General features: G+C 42.8%; 1 non-coding gene across 1 annotated transcript; it reads right to left on the bottom strand.

Moving 5' to 3' along the window:
* Positions 1-3,602: 3,602 nt before the first annotated feature.
* TRNAS-GGA (transfer RNA serine (anticodon GGA)) lies at positions 3,603-3,674 on the bottom strand. Its single transcript has one exon. It is a non-coding gene; the product is annotated as a tRNA-Ser (tRNA).
* Positions 3,675-19,555: the final 15,881 nt, after the last annotated feature.

Here is a 19,555-nt window from a genome sequence, read left to right as displayed (position 1 = left end):
TGATGGAATTCCAGTAGAGCTATTTCAAATCCTGAAAGATGATGCTGTGAAAGTGCTGCACTCAATATGCCAGCAAATTTGGAAAACTCAGCAGTGGCCACAGGGCTGGAAAAGGCCAGTTTTCATTCCAGTCCCAAAGAAAGGCAATGCCAAAGAATTATCAAACTACCGCACAATTGCACTCATCTCACACGCCAGTAAAGTAATGCTCAAAATTCTCCAAGCCAGGCTTCAGCAATGCGTGAACCGTGAACTTCCTGATGTTCAAGCTGGTTTTAGAAAAGGCAGAGGAACCAGAGATCAAATTGGCAACATCTGCTGGATCATGGAAAAAGCAAGAGAGTTCCAGAAAAACATCTATTTCTGCTTTATTGACTATGCCAAAGCCTTTGACTGTGTGGACCACAATAAACTGTGGACAATTCTGAAAGAGATGGGAATTCCAGACCACCTGGCCTGCCTCTTGAGAAATCTGTATGCAGATCAGGAAGCAACAGTTAGAACTGGACATGGAACAACAGACTGGTTCCAAATAGGAAAAGGAGTACGTCAAGGCTGTATATTGTCACCCTGCTTATTTAACTTACACGCAGAGTACATCATGAGAAATGCTGGGCTGGATGAAACAAGCTGGAATCAAGATTGCTAGGAGAAATATCAATAACCTCAGATATGCAGATGACACCACCCTTATGGCAGAAAGTGAAGAGGAACTCAAAAGCCTCTTGATGAAAGTGAAAGAGGAGAGTGAAAAAGTTGGCTAAAAGCTCAACATTCAGAAAACGAAGATCATGGCATCTGGTCCCATCACTCAATGGGAAATAGATGGAGAAACAGTGGAAACAGTGTCAGACTTTATTTTGGGGGGCTCCAAAATCACTGCAGATGGTGATTGCAGCCATGAAATTAAAAGACGCTTACTCCTTGGAAGAAAAGTTATGACCAACCTAGATAGCATATTCAAAAGCAGAGACATTACTTTGCTGACTAAGGTCTGTCTAGTCAAGGCTATGGTTTTTCCAATGGTCATGTATGGATGTGAGAGTTGGACTGTGAAGAAGGCTGAGCGCCGAAGAATTGATGCTTTAGAACTGTGGTGTTGGAGAAGACTCTTGAGAGTCCCTTGGACTGCAAGGAGATCCAACCAGTCTATTCTGAAGGAGATCAGCCCTGGGATTTCTTTGGAAGGAATGATGCTAAAGCTGAAACTCCAGTACTTTGGCCACCTCATGCGAAGAGTTGACTCACTGGAAAAGACCCTGATGCTGGGAGGGATTGGGGGCAGGAGGAGAAGGGGACGACAGAGGATGAGATGGCTGGATGGCATCACCGACTCGAGGATGCGAGTCTGAGTGAACTCCGGGAGTTGGTGATGGACAGGGAGGCCTGGCGTGCTGCGATTCATGGGGTCACAAAGAGTCGGACACGACTGCGACTGAACTGACTGACTGACTGAATGCCACTGAAAGTTTCGTATAGGGAACCTTTCCCTTTTATGTCCCTTTATTCTAGAGAGTAATGATTTTAGTGATTCAGTCCATAAATATTTATACAGTGGACAAGAGAAGCATGGACCCCACTTTAATTGAACAATCTCCTGTAGAGGATCCCCAAATACGTTGCCCACCTGATGCAGAGTCGACTCATTGGAAAAGACCCTGATGCTGGGAAAGACCGAGGGCAGGAGGAGAATAGGGCAACAGAGGATGAGATGGTTGGATGGCATCACTGACTCGATGGATATGAGTTTGAGCAAGCTCCAGGAGTTGATGATGGACAGGGAAGCCTGGCGTGCTGAAGTCCATGGGGCACAAAATGTCGGACACAACTTAATGATCAAACGAATACATGGATGATGGGGTTGCCATGGGGTCTACAGATAATTCACGTGGGGTGTTGCACCCACTGCCCAATCGTTCTTGCACAGGATGCACCAGGGAGAGTAGGAGAGAAAGCCTAAAGTTAGGAAGCAACCATCTTTCCATCACCTGTGCTAACAAAGGCAAACGACAATATGAAGAGCTCCTCAAACTTCACACGTTCAATTTTGGAATACATGACACAGAGCAAGAGAGGGAGATTTAACTTCTTATCTCTTTCATAGACATTTCATCTGCCTAAATCCCTGCCTCTTCAAGCCTTTCTGACCATTCCAGATCAGAATGATCTTATCATCCCCTTTCTCTCAAAACCTGTGGTACTCAGACCTGACTATATACTCTCTCTCACAGTATGTATCTGATTTTTAGGTGTCCCGCTATGCTCCTTCATAACAAGGGCCAAACTGAATGCTTTTTTACATCCCCTATGGCCTAAATTCTGGGGCAAAACAGGAGCTGTATAATCACAGGCTAAAATAACAGAAATGCTTTGCTCAGGTTAATATTAAACTTAGTTTGCATTCTCAGTCCATAAACCACTCAGTAATTAGAGGGTCATTTGTACTGAAGCAGCCTGAAATGTAACAGCAATGAAAAAGATCTTGTCTGGTGGCTGGAGGAAGTAGAGCGACCTAATAAAAATCTAATGAACTGAGTCCAACCTAACCCAAAGAATATTAAAGCTGAGACAGTTCGCACAAAAATATTTCGGTCCACATTTCACAGAAAGGAAACCAGGGTCCTTAGAGGCTGTGGCTTGCTCAAGGTTACCTTGAATTAGTAATAGAAGCCAGACCAGTAATTACAGTTCTGGACCAAGTTATTGGGTGAAGAGTCAAGTTAGGAGTTGGTTAGATTCAACTTTGTGTTTTCCAAGTCATCGTAATAGCAACCATTTTTCAAACCCTTTTTATTGTTCCTGGAACTGTATCAGATCCTTCTTAGATAGTAACACATTACTTCATTTAATCTTCACAACCCAGCTGAAGGAGGCACTGGATCAGCCAGAGTACCTCCTGAGGAACAAAACCAGAAGGAGACAGATATGAAGAAATATGTTTATTAGAGAAATGCAAATCAAAACAATGAGATACCACCTTACACTTGTCAGAATGACTGTCATCAAAAAGTACACACATAACAAATGTTGGTGAGCATGTGGAGAAAAGGGAACCCTAGTACACGGTTGCTGGGCATGTAGATTGATGCAGCCACTGTGGAAAACATTCTGAAGTTTCCTCAAAAAACTAAAACTAGAGCTACCATATGATCCATCAATTCCACTCCTGGGTATATATCCAAAGAAAATGAAAACACTCATTTGAAAAGATACATGTACCCCAATGTTCAGAGCAGCATTATTTTCGGTAGCCAAAATAAGGAAGCAACTCAAATGACTATGGACAGATGAATGGATAAAGATGTGGCATATGCATATATATACACACACATGCACACACACATATACATATACAATGGACTGTTACTCAGCCATAAAAAAGAATGAATTTCTGCCATTTGTACCGATGTGCATTGACCCAAAGAATATTACACTGAGTAAATAAGTCAGACAGAGAAAGACAAGTGAAAGTGAAGTGAAGTCACTCAGTTGTGTCCGACTCCTTGTGACCCCATGGACTGTAGCCTACCAGGCTCCTCCCTCCATGGGATTCTCCAGGCAAGAGTACTGGAATGGGTTGCCATTTCCTTCTCCAGGGGATCTTCCCAACCCAGGGATCGAACCCGGGTCTCCTGCATTCCAGGCAGATGCTTTAACCTCTGAGCCACCAGGGAAGCCCAGTACACTATGATATCACTTACATGTAAAACCTAAAAAATAATACAAATGAATGTATACACAAAACAGACTCTCAGATAGAGAAAAAGCTAGTGGTTACCAGTGGAGAGAAAGAAGGGGGCGGGACAAATTAGGGGTATGGGGCTAAGAGACACAAACTGCTATGTATAAAATAGATAAGCAATAAGGATATATTGTTTGGCACAGGGAATTATAGCCATTATCTTGTAATACATTTTAATGGAGTAGAATCTATAAAAATCCTGAGCCATTATGCTATATACCTGAAACTATACTTCAGTTTTGAAAAGAGATTTGTTGCAATTGGTTTACATGATGTGGGGAGATGAGCAGGAGAACCCAAAATCCATAGGGAAGCTTAGCCTGGGGTTTGGGGACAGAATAAAACTGCTGTCCACAAGTAGACTTTCTTCTTCTTCCAGGAAGCCTCAGCCTTACTCTTTTATTTTTTTAATTTTGTTTTTATTATTTTTTAACACTAGAAATATTTTGTATTGGAATATAGCTGATTAACAATGTTGTGATAGTTTCAGGTGAACAAGGAAGGGACTCAGCCATGCATATACATGTATCCACTCTCCCTCAAACTCCCTTCCCATCCAGGCTGGCACACAACATTGAGCAGAGTTCCCTGTGCCATACAATAGGTCTTTGCTGATTATCCATTTTAAATATAACAGTGTGTACATGACCATCCCGAAGTCCCTAACTATCCCTTCCCCCCAGCAACTGTAAGTTCATTTTCTAAGTCTGTGAGTCTCTTTTTGTTCTGTGAATTCATTTGTATCATTTCTTTTTAGATTCCACACATAAGGGATGTCATATGATATTTCTCCTTCTCTGTCTGACTTATTTCACTATGACACTCTCTAGGTCCACCCATATTGCTCCAAATGGCCTTTTTTCATTCTTTTTAATGGCCTCAGCCCTACTTTTAAATCCCTTCAATACCTTCTGGGGGTGTGTCTAATTCACCACCATGACCCTCTCCTGCTCTGACTCCTGTCTGCTGGAAGTTTGGTTCACTTTCATAGCAAAAGAGGACACATTGGTTGATTCTGGCTCTTGCTCTGTTATGTTTTCCCTCCCTCATCTGAATTCAGATCTCTTTGCTAAAAAAAGTATTTCTGCCTTCCTGAAATAATTGTAAGAAATGGTCTTGTGTATGGACACTCTGAGCATATTCCCCCAAAGTCCCTGTCCTACTGCTTCCTAGAATATCGAAGGTTTTCCACACGGGCAAGAGCATTGGACCTGCTGGAATTCTTTTGTCTCCCATGACTTGAGTAGGGCAAAAGGCAAGTTGATTACCACTTTAGTGTTTTCATGATAAGGGCAGTCACAATGCCAGGTCCAAAGACCAAGTGGCACCCCTTGATGTTACAGTTTATCTGTCCAAACTTGAAACCAACCATTTTAGAAGACCTTCGTGGCCTTGACATGAATGGCACCAAGTGAAAACATTATTTTCCATTGGAAAGTCACAGCTGCATGTTTTTCCTATACTACCCGCCTGGCATCCTTAAATATATCTCATGATAGCATCTCTGCACCTCATCCAGGGGCAGCTGGGAAAAAATATAGACTAAAAATCTCAAAGATCCTAGGCATCTCCACCATGTGGTTCCACACACTTGAGCCCTTTGTGGTTATCTTGTCTCCATCCCATTCTCACTGTTCCAAACCTCTCACTATGTCCCTCTACCAGCTCCAGTCTCTTCACCTTACTCTTAGCAGGTGCCCTTGCCAACTCCCTTCTTCCTTGCAGAGAACTTGAAGGTCATCAGACAGAAACTCCCTCAACATCCTGGCTGATCACCCCCTTGCTTTCCCATTAAAACCTTCCTATATCTGACTTTCCTTCCTTCCTTTCCCCACTCTCAGAAGTAGGAGTATCCCTTCTTCTTCTCTTGTTCCAGGTGAATCCCTCCATCTGTTCTCACCCACCCCCCTCCTCTATCATTTCCTTTCTGGAATTGTAGACCTTTTTTCATAAGATCCTACACAAGTGCCTATAAAGAAGTCCAAGACTTGCCCATCAGGAAGGAAGAGAGGGAAGGAGAGAGGAAGAGGAGAAAGGAGGGGACAAACTCCTCTAGCTGTTGCTCCACCTCCTGTCCTCAGCCAATTGTCCTCATGCCTCCAGTTTCTCATCTTTCCCTATCTATGAACACACTGCAGTTTGCCTTTTGCCTCCATCATTTTACTAAAAATGCTTTTGCTAAGTTTGCCAGTGACCTCCCAACTGCCAAATCCAATGGATGTTTTCCATTCCTTATCAAACTTGCCAACTCCCTTGCAGAGAACTTGAAGGTCATCAGACAGAAACTCCCTCAACATCCTGACTGATCACCCCCTGCTTTCCCATGTCCCATGATTATGGGACACCTGGCACTGTTTCCTTAAAAAATAAATGCTTCCCAATCTCCAGGACAGCACACAGCCCTGTTCTCTTCCACCTCCTGAGAGATTCTCACCAGAACACTTCATTGACTTTCTCCTTCCATCTTCTCCCCAGGCTCTATCCTGACTCTTATTTTCTTCTCACTTTGAACCTCTTCCAGTGATGTCCAGGCCTTACCAGGACCTTCAATGACTCCTTCCTCCAGTGGCAGAGATAATCAGAACTTATCTGCAACAATTCCCTACAGCCCAGGGAATTTCTCTAGGCAACACCTTTCACCCACCACTTAGAACTTTTTTCTCTTGTTTGGTTTTCATCCCACTCCCTGGAATAGGATCCCTGTGCTCTGTGCTCATGCATGACTTATTTAGATGATCAGCCTGGCTTTTGAGTCTACTATAACAAGAACAGAATTATTAATGCATGAATCCTTCCAATCTTTCACCTCCTTCTGTCCTCTAAAAAGATCCTGACTTTGCAAGTTTCATTTCTTCTCCTCCCTCACCCCCCAGAGAAACCTCCTCTGCCTTACCAGACTCATCTATGGGGAATTTGTGATGTAGAATAAGGAGGAAGTGGGAGGAAGATAGGAACAGGAGATGCAGAAACTGGGGTTGGGGAAGGCTTTTCAGGACATGTATGAGGGTTGGAGGAGTTTGTGATGAGAGAGAGACATAAATGGGAAAGAGACGGGAATTTTAAGAGGTACTACTGTGGTCTGTGTTCATTCAAAATATTACAGAAATGAAAGTGAATAACTTGAATAGTTTGGATAGTACTTTTGGGTTTGGGCAGATTTTCCTTGATGGCAGTTTTGCTCTAAAGGTGGGCTTCAGGGTTTCCCAAGTATACCACTCCTCCCCACAAGCCTCCACACTGAAGCACCGATTCCCCCTGGACACCACCCCACAACTCAGATGTCCTCATTTTCCTTTGAGGCCAACCTGGGTGGAAGAAATATCCAAGTGCTCATGTGGTCTTACATATGAGGCTCTGGGTTCCAGACCTGAATTTTCAAGTCAGTTCTCTCTTCTGAGCCCCAGACCAATGCCTTAAACTATTTGTAAAACAGTTCATCTAACATTCACAGAACTCTCACAGCCACCTTGTCCCAAAGTTGCCTCTTTGTCTTTATCATCTCTTCCTCTTAATGTTGCTCCTCTGAAGTCCCTCAGAAAGACATCAACCTCAACTGAGTCACCTGATACAGAGACGTGGGTGTCATCCTTTCTTTGCTAAGACCTCTCCTCTAGATGGTCACCAGCCCTCTCCTGATTCTTAAATGTATCAACACACTGAGCCACTTGATGCTTCTGAAACTCTTGAAGTTTCTAAGTTTTTCACATTATGCCGTGGAGCGTTCTCTGGGTTTGCCTTCAGCGTCTATTTCCTGCCCCCACTCTTCTGTTAAACATTAGATGATTCTTAAACTTTATCTCTTTTTCAAAGCTCCCCTTGATTGCCCGACGTGGTTTGATCATTTTTTCCTTTATACTACCTTGAACTTACTGGTATTAAGGCAGATATCACAATGTATTGCAATTATTTTACTTATTCAACTATCTCTGCTCCTAGACAATGACATTCTTGAGGGAAAACACTGTCTCTTGTTACTGAATCTCTATCACCCAGCGTGGCATCTGGTTTCTGGTAATAGCTCAATAGATAAACACTTATAATTCCACAAATGAATTAGCAATTAGTTTATGAGGTAGTCAGGAATTCAAATTAAAGATAGAAAAGACAGGCTTCATGAAGTTAAATAGTTTACTCAAAAAGCTGAAAGCTGAGGGAACAGAGTTTGATCTTGGCCCATTACTACAAAGCCCTTAACTTTTTTTTAAAGAATAATCATGCTATGTCTTAGCTGCGGTCAAAGCCCTCCTTATACTTTAGGAAATTTTCTCTGCTGATAGTGATCATGTTTATCCCTTTATGGTGACTTTTCTTGAAGGGCATTTTCTTGGAGATAACCCAGGGACACAAGAGGAATTTCAACCATTCTGTTTTCATTGAACATTTTTAATCTCATTTCTGAAGTTTTCCTCAGAAATTCAATTTTACAGCCATTTCTTCTGCATTTATTTCACAAATTCTAGGTGGTGGTATTGTTGGAAAGTAGGTTGGAGTTGGGATGCCACGGTTCTGCCCGTTGTCACTCACAGAACGATAGCATCAATACCAAGGGCACCTGAAGTAGAGGTAGGTGCAAGAGTCTAGTTTGAAGACAATTAAAGGATGCAGTATTGCTAGTTTTTTGCGGGGGAGCATTTATGTTCAATAAATCCATAGGACCTTCCTATGGATTTCTCAGAAGTCAAGTCAAACAATCACTGATGCCAGTGAATATTCTTCTTTTGGGTTCATTTCTGTAACTGCTGCCTACGGCAATGTAGCACGTGATGTCTGACATACTATCTCAGGGAAGGAAAAAGAAGCATTTGGAAGTCCATACTATTTTTTAAAAAAACAGTTGGCTCTCTCCAGTTAGAGGATATTCTGTTTCCTTGTGGTTATGGTTTTGTTTGCTCATCCACAGTATCTCTTTTTTATTTCATCTGATAAGAATGTGAGGGTAATAGGTCATTTCGAGTCATTTAAAGTACTCTACCACTTTCCTACGTGGTTCAGGGCATGTGAGTTCTTATAAGTGGAGCACAGGAGAGTTGTGGCACCGATCAGAGTCACTGTGGGATTTTAAAACAGGCGTCCTCCCTTTCCTGCAAGGCGTCTTACAAAGCTTCCATTGCCATATAGGCATTACTGTCTCCAATACTCAAGGACACAGGTGAAAGTGTACACTTTATCAGGGTAAATTTATTGAACTGTTGATATTTAGGGGAAAGAGACAGCAGCTCCCTTGCAGATGGAGTAATGGGAGAAACGTAATGGAGAGTCTAGGTTGTTCTACTGTCATTCTCTAAGGACTGTCTAAGCATCGGGCACTGTGCTGCATGTTAGGAACAGAGACTGAGCTACCAAGCCTGGTCTCCACTCTCAAAACACTTCTGGAGGGGTAGGCAGTCATGGAAGCTGCCCACTGACTACTGGCGAGGGCTTCGGGGGCTACAAGCATGGAAACCCAGGGGTGCACAGAGGGGCACCTGCTGTGGAATGGGGGTGAAGGAAGACTCCCCAGAGGGGGCACCTGGGCTGGATCTTGAGGACAAATAGGAGGTGGGCCAAGAAGAATATTAAAGGCAGAGAGGGAGATCTGCCTTTGATAAATGAAAGAGAGATGACAAGGCTCCTTCAGGAAACTGTGAACATTTCAGAATGATGAAGTAGAACTTTGAAGGCTGAGAATGTGGAGGGCTAGTCCCGTGAAGTCTGTGGTAAGGGTTGGGGAGCAGATAAGGTGGGACAAAGGGATGAGCCCAAAAAGAGGGGGAGGCGTCCATGAGACAGCTTCCACAGCTTCCACAGCTTCCTGTCCAGCTACAGTTGAGCCAGATGTCCCTGGTGGGCACAGTCTTTTCCTAGAAATGCCCACTTCCTGGAAACAGCGCTGAGTCATTGGCCCAGAGTTCACAGAGTTTGTTCCTTGGAGCTCAGGGATGCTAGGAGGCTGAGAAACGAGCCCCCTCTTACCTCCCCCCATCCCAGGAAACACTTACCAGGAGCCTCTTGCTCCCAAATGGGAAGAGGCTTCCTGAGAAGTCATGCACTGCAGGTCTCTGCTCCATCATCAGCAGTTGAACAGCAGCGTTGTCCCAAGCTATGGAAGACCAGCTGCCTGCACCACTGCATGACCACGTACCCACAGGGCAGGGACCGAGTACATAGTCTCTCCCAGCCCAATGCTTCTGATAATTGCTTAGGAAACCCTCACAAGCGTATTAACTCTTTTGAACTATTGTTTAATGGTGATTGATTGATGCTCAATAAATATTTACAAATAATAATTACAATCGGTCTCTATGGTAAGGGGAAAACAAAAGCAAAGGACAAGAGAGAAAAAATGAAGGTGCAGAAAGAATGTGGAAGAAGTAATCATTCATATTAACCTGTTGTTGTTGTTGTTTAATCGCTGAGTCATCCGACTCTTTGTGACTCCAGGGACTATAGCCCACTAGGCTCCTCTGTTCATGGGATTTACCCAGCAAGAATTCTGGAGTAGGTTGTCATTTCCTTCTCTGAGGGATCTTTCTGACCCAGGGATTGAACCCGTGTCTCCTACATTGACAGGCAGCTTCTTTACCACTGAGCCACCTGGAAAGCCCTATTAACTCATTGAATGCTTACTAAATCACAAGTCATTGTCATAACACTTCCGTATATTATCTCACTTAATATTTACAATGATCTATGATATACATTATGATTCTCTCTCCTTAAGAAGTGAAAAGACCAAAGCTCAGAGAAGTTGAGTAACTTTCCTAAGGCCAGGGAAGTGGTTTTCTGACTCCAGAGCAGGGATCTTGTTTGTTAAATCCAGCTTCTGGTGAGAGAGGGACAGGCTTGGGGGTTTCCTGGTAAAGCTGTAAGTCACAGTTCAGGCTTGAGTAAAAACAGTGGGAGAGTCTGCCTTCTGTTTCAGTAACTAAAGAATAAAGTTTAAATCTTGCTTATGTATAGTCCTAACACACAGGATGGGTGCATGTGTGCATGCTAAGTCGCTTCAGGTGTGTCCGACTCTTTGTGACCCCATGGGCTGTAGCCTGCCAGGCTCCTTTGTCCATGGGATTCTCCGGGCAAGAATATTGGATTGGGTTGCCATGCCCTCCTCCATAGGGATCTTCCTAACTCAAGGATGGAACCCGGATCTCTTATGTCTCCTGCATTGGCAGGTGGGTTCTTTACTACTAACCCCACCTAGGAAGTCCTAAATCTTGCTTGGGAGGCTTAAAAAACAAACAAAAAAAACAACCCTAAGGATCCAGCCATCACTCAACACCCCACACAATTGTCTCTGAACGTTCTGGGTCACCACTGTCCCTCCGTGGCCCTTCCTACTCTCTCCCTCAATTTTTCTGATCCTTGTTTATAATCCTTCCATATCTATTTTGATGACAAGTACATGTATACTTTTCTGGGGACTCTAACTTAGCAGGGAAGTCAGAGTTTAAGATCTGATATCTAAAATGTGGTATAGTGACAAACGTCCACATTTGATGTGTGCGTTCCCCTGGCATCATCTTGGAACTTCCCATCAGACACGAGAAAAAATTTTTCTCAACAGGATTATCCATGATTGAGTAGTGGGTGTCTTTAAAAGCATTAATTTCAAAATGCACTTTGGCTATCAGACTGTCAAAAGCTCTACCAGAGGATCCATTTAAAGATTAAACAGGAGTATATTTGAAGAGGTCTGCTTTTGCTATACCCAACCTCACTCTGTACTTCCATGATTCATTAGGTGTATCTAAGAAACAGAAGTTATGTTTTATTTAGCCTGCAGATAAAATATTACTGAGTAAGCAGTAACAGGGCTTCCCTGGTGGCTCAGGAGTAAAGAATCTGCCTGCTAAGGAAGGAGATGTGGATTCAATCCCTGGGTCAAGAAGATGTCCTGGAGAAGGAAATGGCAACCCACTCCAATGTTCTTGCCTGGAAGGTCCCATGGACACAGGAGCCTGGCAGACTATGGTCTATGGGGTTGCAAAAAGTCGGACATGACTGAGTACATACAATAAGCAGATAATTAAGCAGAAACACGTTCTCTTTCAATCCATATTAAAATTTTTTCTAAGTTTCCTATTTGGGGTAAATAATGCATTATCAACTTATTTTCATTTTCTTGTTCTTTTGTTCATGTCTATTTTGTGCCAGGCACATGTGGGTGCTGTTAGGCCCTGGACAAGCAGCAGTGAACATCACAGGCTCGTTGCTGCTTTGACCAAGCTTACAGTATCTAAGAACCTGCATTCCCGAGATCTTCCTTTTCTTGATTCAATATGGAAAGGCTTAGGAGCTGGGATTGGGAATTCAGCTGGGAAGACGGATAGGAAAGGATGGAGGGGGGAGGCAAAGGCCAAATGGTGGAGGCTCAGGAAGGTCTTGTAGACAGACAGGTTCTAGCCTCTGAGTGGAGAAGGGAGAAGTCAGGTGAGGAACCTTGGGGGCCCACGGAGCTGGTGACCCACAGGCAATGGGTGTGGGCACCAAGGGGCAGGAGTCTTGGCCAAGCATCTCAGTCAGTTACAGCCAAGCACCCAAAGCAAGAAAGGAGCTGAAAGAGGCTGGCTCAGCTGACAGGACTCGAGGTTTGACATGGAGGGTTTTCAGGCGTTTTTGTCAAGGCTGAGGTTTTTCTGTTGTGCCAAGTCACGGGTGGAAAAGGTGAAGGCAGGGGTTTGGTGGCGTTGTTCATCAAAGCTGAAGTTGCTGCATGTTGGTGGAGTTGAATTGCCCAGTTTCTGACTGATTACCTGAGCCATCCGCTCCCCAGCATTGGTGTCTTCCAGCCCTCACCCCGGGGGTCTCCCGACCAGTCTGCATCACAGTTACTGCTCACGACTGTGCCCACTTCTCCAGGCGTCTCTGCTTCCCCAGTCCCCGACTGGCTAGGACTCTCACTGTAGAAAGTGCCAGCACACAAACAGTGGCATTTTCAGTAAATCTCTTTTCTTACATGTCTTTTTTTTTTTTTTTCTGGAAAAAAAAATCAGAAGTTTTAACCTTTAATTTTAATTCACGTATAAATAACTAAGGGGCTTCCCAGGTGGCACTAGTGGTAAGGAACCCGCCTGCCGATGCAGGAGACATAAGAGATGCAGGTTCAATCCTTGGGTCAGGAAGATCCCTTGCAGGAGGGCATGGCCACCCGCTCCAGTGTTCTTGCCTGGAGAATCCCATGGAGGAGTTGAGGGCTACAGTCCATAGGGTCACACAGAGTCAGACACGACTGAAGTGACTTAGCAGGCACATATGCGTAAATAATTAAGATTGTTTGTTGTTATTGTTTTTTTTTAGATCTTTTTTCTTTGGTAGCCTTTGCCCTATTTATATTTACATGTGCCCTATTTAAATAGGCACACTTATGCTTTCTTCCCTATACATCTTACATCTTTTACATAAACAGTACATCATATAATCCCATATATGACTGTTCACTGGAAGGACTGACGTTAAAGCTGAAACTCCAGTATTTTGGCCACCTAATGCGAAGAGCTTACTCATTTGAAAAGACCCTGATGTTGGGAAAGAGTGAAGGCAGGAGAAGGGGATGACACAGGATGAGATGGTTAAATGGCATCACCGACTCAATGGACGAGTTTGGGTAAACTCTGGCAGTTGGCGATAGACAGGGAGGCCTGGCATGCTGCTGTTCATGAGGTCGCAAAGAGTGGGCACAACTGAGTGACTGAACTGAATGAACTGAACTGAAATATATTATATGACTATCCTTCTCTAGGAAGTGAAAACAGTGTTCAAAATAAAAACCAAGGTACAGTGTGAATGCTGGGTTCTGGGTTTTATATGTGTGTGTGGTAGTCGCTCAGTCGTGTCTGACTCTTTGTGACCCCATGGACTGTACAGCCTGCCAGGCTCCTCTGTCCATGGGATTTTCCAGGCAAGGATACTGGAATGGGTTGCCATTTCCTTCTCCAGGGGATCTTCCCGACCCAGGGATCAAACCTGGGTCTCCTCCATTACAGTCAGATGCTTTACCGTCTGAGCTACTAGGGAAGCCCGGGTTTTATATAACACAAGGTAAAGGAAATCTGGTAGCTGGCATTCATAAAATTAGTTTAGATGTTCAAGTCCTACTGTGTGTTTCTTGGTTGCCATAGCAACCCAGTGTACAGATAAACTCTGAAATAATGAAAACCCTGGAAAGAAGGTCAAATGCTCAAAACTATCTATACTTTTATAAGGACTATAGCAGTCACCTTGTTACAGCTCCTTCAAAAAAGTTTTTTGAACAATATTTTTATTTTCTGGGTTGAGTTTTTCTTGTTAATAACTTGTTTTCTTTAAAAAAAAAAAATATTCCTATTCTGAGAAAGTTGGTAACCACATTTATTCCTTCTACCTCTGAAAATAGAATCATCTCAGTCTCAAGGTGAATGACTGGATGCACTGAGATCACCGTTTGTTCAACTCAAGCTTCAGACAGCATCAACCCTTCAGCAACAGGCGTGATCAGACCAAAATAGGCCCTCACGAAGGAAGCATCCTGAAATGTCTGTCCTGCTTTTGTCAGTTCCGGTCTCGTCTGCGTTAGTTTAGTTCCTGTCTACCCAGATTAGTTATCTTTCCGTAACAATTTATAGAGAATCTTTAACTCAGGGACGTGACAGAGGAATCTGTTGGAATGACAGCACCTTTTACACCTAAAGTTTCCTAAGCAAGTAAGTTGAATATAAACATACAGGTGATTCTGAATACTCTGTGCTGTTGCTGTTTTGTCACTATGTCGTGTCTGACTCTGCAGCCCCATAGACTGTAGCCCGCTGGGCTCCTCTGTCTGTGGGATTTTTCAGGCAAGAATACTGGAGAGAGTTGCCATTCCCTTCTCCAGGGGATCTTCCTGACCCAGGGATCTAACCCTCATTTCCTGCAGTGGCAGGTGGATTCTTTACCACTGAGTCACTGGGAAAGCCCTTGAATACACTCTAGTTCCTTCTTACTGAGAAATTGGTAACAGTGCTTAGTGTGATTATGGGAATTGTCTCAGCTACTGGACATCCCAGATTCTCTTTTCCTAGGTTTTAGAATATATTTCTGGATATTTCATCCTACTTACCATAGAATGTCCACTTCATTTTCTGGGGGCTGTTACTACTAACCTCAAAAAGTTTTCAGGCTTCACTTGCAACGTGTACAGACTATGTATAGAATTATTTACCTCTCTCTACTTTGTAAACTCTCCTCTAGGAAATATCATCATGTGTCCTGTGCCAAATATATATCTATATATCCTGGGAAGTAGCAGTAGAGGCAGCATTACTCTTTTTTTTTCTTTTAATTGTCATCCTGTTCATTTAACTTCAATACAGGGTACATCATGTGAAATGCCAGGCTGGGTGAATCCCAAGCTGAAATCAAGATTCCTGGGAGAAATATCAATGACCTCAGATATGCAGAAGATACTGCTTTAATGGCATAAAGTGAAGAGGAGCTAAAGAGCTTCTTTTATTATTATTATTATTGGTACAGTTGTAATTTATTAGTTCAGTAATATTAATATTTTGGAATTTTTCACTTAGCAAAGCTTTTTTTGAGTTTTTATTTTCTTATTTAATTTATTTTAATTGGAGGATAATTACTTTATAATATTGTGGTGGTTTTTGCCATACCTCGACATGAATCAGCCATGGGTACACACGTGCGCCCCCATCCTGAACCCCCCCCCCACCTCCCTCCCCACCTCATCCCACTGGGTTGTCCCAAAACACTGGTTTTGGATGCTCTGCTTCATGCATTGAACTGGCACTGGTCTTGTATTTCACATATGGTAAATAAACATTCCAATGCTATTCTTTCAAATCATCCCTGCCTCACCTTCTCCCACAAGGTCCAAAAGTCTGTTCTTTACATCTGTGTCTCTTTTGCTGCCTTGCATATAGGATCGTTGTTATATTCTTTCTAAACTCCATAAATATGCGTTAATATACTGTATTGGTATTCCTCTTTCTGACTTACTTCTCTGTGTATAATAGGCTCCAGTTTCATCCACCTCTTTAGAACTGACTCAAATGTGTTCCTTTTTATGGCTGAGTAATATTCCATTGTGTATATGTACCACAGTTCCTTATTCATTCAGCTGCCAGTGGACATCTGGGTTGCTTCCATGTCCTGGCTATTGTAAACAATGCTGCAATGAACATTAGGGTACATGTGTCTTTCATTTCTGGTTTCCTCAATATGTATGCCCAGCAGTGGGATTGCTGGGTCATATGGCAGTTGTCTTTACAGTTTTTTAAGGAATCTCCACACTGTTCTCCAATAGTGGCTGTACTAGTTTGCATTCCCACCAACAGTGTAAGAGGGTTCCCTTTTCTCCATACCCTCTCCAGCATTTATTGTTTGTAGGCTTTTTGATGTGGCCCTTCTGACCAGCATGAGATGATACCTCATTGTGGTTTTGATTTGCATTTCTCTGATAATGAGTGATGCTGAGCATCTTTTCATGTATTTATTGGCCATCTGCATGTCTTTTTTGGAGAAATGCCTGTTTAGTTCTTTGGCCCACTTTTTGATTGGGTTGTTTATTTTCTTAATATTGAGCTGCATGAGCTGCTTATATATTTTGGAGATTAATTCCTTGTCAGTTTTTTCATTTGCTATTATTTTCTCCCATTCTGAAGTCTGCCTTTTCACTTTGCTTATAGTTTCCTTTGTTGTGCAAAAGCTTTTACATTTAATTGGGTCCTATTTGTTATATTTTTACTTCTATTTCCATTACTCTGGGAGGTGGGTCATAGAGGATCTTGCTGTGTTTTATGTCAGAGTGTTCTGCCTATGTTTACCTCTAAGAGTTTTGTAGTTTCTGGCTTTACATTTAAATCTTTCATCCATTTGAGTTAATTTTTGTGTATGGTGTTAGGAAGTGTTTTAGTTTCATTCTTTTACATGTAGTTGACCAGTTTTCCCAGCACCACTTGTTAAAGCTATTGTCTTTTCTCCATTGTATATTTTTGCCTCCTTTGTCAAAGGTGTCCACAGGTGCTTGGTTTTTACTCTGGGCTTTCTATTTTGTTCCATTGATCTATATTTCCATCTTTGGAGGCAGCATTATTCTTAGTTTCCAATATTTTGCAGGCTCAGTGTCACCTGCCTGTTGTATGTTTCCATGGCACATCCTGCTGCCTCTGCCTCAAACTCAACATCTAAACTTGAGCTAATCAGGGACTTCCCTTGTGGTCCAGTGGTTAAGACTCCATGCTTCCAGTGCAGAGGGTGTGGGTTTGATCCCTGGTTGGAGAACTAAGATCCCACATGCTACATGGTTTGGTCAGAAAAATAAAAATTAAAAAACAAAACAAAACAAAAAAACCCTTGCACTAACTCTTCCTAGAACCAGCTCTCTTCTTGATTTCCTACTTATATTACATATTTTCCCAGTTACTCAGGCTTAAAGCTGTGAAATCATCTTTGATGCTTCATCTCCTTGGCCTCTGTTAGTCAACAAGCCCTGGCCATCCACACTTTATAATCTCTTTCTCTTTTACCCTACCACTGCTGTCCTTCCAGTTCATGTCCTGTTACTCCATGGAGGGACCACTGTGATGGTCTCCTTGCCCCTCCTTCAGGCTCGCCCTCCTATGCTCTGGCCTGATGACTGGTGATCAGACACTGCTTTAATCATGTCCCTCTTCTACTCACATATTTCCAGTAGGTCCCTGTTGCTAACGGGATACATTCCAAACTCCTTGATTTGGTGGGTAAGGATCCTGATGCCACGCTATCTCCCTAATCTTATCTCTTAATTCTCACCTAACCTCAGCTCCAGTGAGATGTCATCTACTTGCCCTTTCTTCAACATACCCTGTACATCCCACCCCCTCACCAGTGGCCAAGCCATTTCTTTCACTTGGTTGACTAACTCAGTTGTCATTCCTAACTTCCTTTTTTCTCTGGTCACTTTCCACTCTAGAAGCTGGAAACACTAATATCGTCTTTCCCAACCTCCCTTGCAACTTGGGTCAGTCATGTGTCACAGTGGAACACTTAGAATGTCATCACATTTATTGTATTGCTGTTCTACTTCTGGAAAAATTATAGTGAATAGTGTAGGAATGTGGGTTCAATAAAATGTCATGATGGGGGCTTAGAGCCAAAAGAGGAATAGTGCTACAGTTTCTAGTTTACTCAGCTGAATTAAAGATTTCCAGTTAAGAAACATAGCACCTTTTTTTGAGAAGTTCAAATTTTTTCCTCCTTCTCTCTCTCTCTTTCTTTGATTTGATGGAAATAGATGAGGGAGGTGGGATTGTTTGTTTGACATCTGGAAGTAACAGGAAGGTTTAAACCCTCTTCTTTACCTCTTCTGGTTTAAAGAAAAAAAAAGGTGATTTTATTTGCTAATGATTTAGAAGCTACATTCTATTTGATTGATTGCTATGGCCCGGCACAGAGGTGCTGTTAACTAGTAGTCATAAAACTCAAAGACTTCTTGTTTACTTGAATTTCAGCAGATTCCTTCACAAGGATAAGTTTTTTGTTTTTTTTGTTTTTTTGTTTTTTTTTTTAATGTGCCTAGGGGGTTACCAAGTCAAATACTGCGACCCATAAACTCTTGAACTTAAGTCCACGAAATAGTAGCTATAGAAACTGAAAGGTCATTTAGAAAGGCTACTAACAGTTCAAGACACCTGTGGTTAACACCAAAAAAAGAGAGAAGGAAAGCCTGTCAACCCTCAGTCCACTCCATGAGCAATTTTACTTCTGTTTCTTACCAGTGAAGTGGAAGCTAATTTTGAAGTAAAATGTCTGAACAAAAGAGTTACAATGTAGCAACAGCTGTGGAGGTCAGATTAAGCACTCCCTTTTAACAGGCAGATGATGTTTGATGCCTTCACACATTTGAGCAATTCGGCTTCATAATCAATCCTTTTCTAAAGGTTCTCATGAAAATACCACCCCCTGAACCATTTCAACCCTGGCATTCGTGAAAGATGTCAGTTTCTAAAAGGAAATGGAGTCATATTTGCTTTAAACCCTCATCACATGCTTCACCATGGTAGGGTTAGGAGCTAGTGTTTTAGGCACATGGCTTTAAAAGCCAAACTCTAATCCTAAATATATCCCAGTGTATAGAAGAGTGACTATAAGTAACCAATGAAGAACCAAGAGCCCTGAAAGGGATGTAAAGTAGGAGGGAGGGCACAGTCAGGAGAACTAAAGTCCCCATTCCTTCCACTGCCCCCAGGGTTCTTGCAACAATTCAAAACTACACAGTATCGGGTTAGAGAGGCCGACGTAGATAAAGCCGTCTGATGGAAAGCTGGTCTTGATAAATGTTTAAATAGCTCTCTGAGTGTGACATAAGACCAGGGGACCAAAGCTTCCCTTCTGCATGTGGGATGGGGGATGTTCCAACGAAGATGGTGAGATTCAAGCTGGATCTTGAACGATGAGTAAGACTTTCACAGCTGGAGTTGCAATCCTGTGCCATAGCTCACATGGAAGCAATGACAACTGCATAGGAAAGAGACTCAGCTCATACACCAGACTGAGAACTTTACCCTTTTGGTCCACCTGTAAGACAGTCCGTAAGGTGTCTGCCATTTGAGCAAGGGGGAGAATGATTTGAATGAAGGTCAGAGCTTCTGGGTAAAGCCCACCCCTGCCCCTTCTCCACAGGTGTTGGCCTGAGCCCTTTCATGGTGAACAGCATGGATTGCCCCTCCACCTCCTCAGTTTCTCCATCCTCACCTGTGCTTCCATGTCCTTCCTGCAGTGGATACCTATTCTCTTTTTCTACACAGGACCCTTTCCTTTTTCTGGGATTGACACCCTTTGAAGGGGGGAACTTTTTCCTCCCTCCACGCTGAGCACATG

Source organism: Ovis aries, chromosome 9 (assembly GCF_016772045.2).
Source record: "Ovis aries strain OAR_USU_Benz2616 breed Rambouillet chromosome 9, ARS-UI_Ramb_v3.0, whole genome shotgun sequence".
NCBI classification, from domain to species: domain Eukaryota; kingdom Metazoa; phylum Chordata; class Mammalia; order Artiodactyla; family Bovidae; genus Ovis; species Ovis aries.
This window is presented reverse-complemented; position numbering and strand designations above follow the sequence as displayed.